At 57.7% G+C, this 1,934-nt stretch overlaps 1 non-coding gene across 1 annotated transcript; it reads left to right on the top strand.

The window, feature by feature from the left end:
* Positions 1 to 518: 518 nt before the first annotated feature.
* LOC112063318 (small nucleolar RNA SNORD116) lies at positions 519 to 611 on the top strand. The gene has a single exon (XR_002890952.1). It is a non-coding gene; the product is annotated as a small nucleolar RNA SNORD116 (small nucleolar RNA).
* The last annotated feature ends 1,323 nt before the right edge of the window (positions 612 to 1,934 follow it).

Below are 1,934 nucleotides of genomic sequence, written 5' to 3'. Positions count from 1 at the left end.
CTAACTTACTGCCGCCGTGCTGTCAGGCAAACATTCAGGTCTTCGTAAGGGATAGAGGTCCTTGTGAAGCAGGTTCGGGGCTCCAGCCCAGGGAAATGTTCTCATGAATCACGTTCTAGAGGACCCCGGTGCAAGTCTGACTCCTGAGTGATTTCTGTCCACTTCTCAGGTGCAGTTGATTGGCAAGGCTGGCCGATGGCAAAGAACACAGGACGTTTGCGTGGTCTGACGACTGGAGGTGATGAGGAGAACTGGAACAAGAGAGCTGGGCCATGTTGCCGACCGTGGACGTGGATAACCCAGGTCGGTAGGCATTCAGCCACCCCAAGATGTGCCATTGGATGTTAGGTTTTCCTCAGACGGGCCCAGTGGCTGCAAGAGTGGTTTGACTGTTGCTCTTGCTGAGAGGCCTGAGGGCTGTGTATTCCCCACTCTTTTGGAGTACTCCGAGCTCTAGGCTCCCCTGCACAGCCCCGCGGCCTGCCCGGTTGTGTTCTGCAGCGTCCCAGCATGTGCTTCGATCGATGATGACACCCTTGTGTGCATACCTTGGAAAATCTGAGCAAAATCAGTGAGAAGGCTGTACCGTCTCCCCATCAAAAGTGAGGTCCAGGACGTTTCCTCTCTCAGGGGTAGGGGAGAGTGAGGAGTTAGGGCCCGCGTCCCCTGCCGCCATGCATGCAAGCACGACCCAGTGCTCCAGCATTGGAGGGGCTCCCGTCTAAGGGTCAACCGTGTCTGCACATTAGCTGCGTCGTCCATGAATCGCAGGTCCCTGCTGAAAGGCCGGTGAGGGATTGCGAGGCAGCTAGGTCCCCTTCTGGTCTTCAGAGTCGGAGTGTGTGCTGTTCTAGGCCCAGTGGGCTTGCAGCTTGGATAGGTGTGTTTTGTCCAGGATCACACTTTGTGCATGCCGCTTCTGGGTTTGAGTCCAGAAGCCGAAAAGAGCAAGCTTCCTTTGTTGCAGCCTGGAGCCTCAGGCCAGGCCTGTGTCCTTCCCTGTTGTTGCGTGTGGCGCGGTGGGGGTCTAGAGTGCCCGGTCGGTCTAGGGCAGTGCGTGGCGGTGGGCTCGGGTTCAGCCCCTGCAGAAGGGTGCTGTGGGAGTAGGCTTCGCTGTTGCCCTTGTGAGCTCCTGTACTGCAGCTCCCGGCACAGTGTTGGCTGCAAGTGGGTCACGGTGCATTGGGGTGAGGACCGAGGGCCGTATTTATGCCTGCGTGGTGGCCGATGGACTGGACAGAACGGTAAGGCGTGACGAGGACAGGTCCTGTGTGATGTTGTGGCATGGGCTGGCATCATTTGGTTGCAGGCACTAGCCTCGGCTTCCCAAGGATGTGTCATGTTCGTGATGGGCTGGCATCAGCTGCCTATGGAGGGGATGGCTTTGGCAGTTCATGTGGATGCGGGGAGGTAGGTAACCTGCCTAGAGTTGTGATTCCATTGCCGGACGAATGACGCCCCAAGGGTGTCTTGCGGGACGTAGAGAATGTAGACATCCTGAGGCGTCTTTGCCGGTCTCCTTGGGGGTAGTTGAGTTATGCGAACATGCCCTTTGGCCACTCTGTTCCCTCGTTTGGGAATGTGCAAAGCGAAAGTGTTTCTCCCGGAGGGCATGACGCGGCCGGCCCGTGTGGCAGGCAGGCTTTTGGAACAGCCAGAGGTTTATCTGGAGCAGTCCGTTGGCGGGGCAGAGATGGTGGCACTGTTGCGATGCCAGGTGCGCTGCTGTGGACAGCCACTGTTCCCTTTGCAGCTTCCCGGTCCCCTCGCGTGGCACAGTTCTTGCGTTTGAAATCTGTGTGTGGTCCTCGGGGACAGTGCCTTTGATCTCTGTGAGATCCTTACTAGTGTCGCTGTGGCAGTGCAGAAGTGCCAGGATGCATGAGGTAAGGTCGGTGTCATCAAAGCCGACACGCTTGCGGTCTGTCTTCCCT

Source organism: Physeter macrocephalus, unplaced genomic scaffold, assembly GCF_002837175.3.
Source record: "Physeter macrocephalus isolate SW-GA unplaced genomic scaffold, ASM283717v5 random_11772, whole genome shotgun sequence".
NCBI lineage: Eukaryota > Metazoa > Chordata > Mammalia > Artiodactyla > Physeteridae > Physeter > Physeter macrocephalus.
This window is presented reverse-complemented; position numbering and strand designations above follow the sequence as displayed.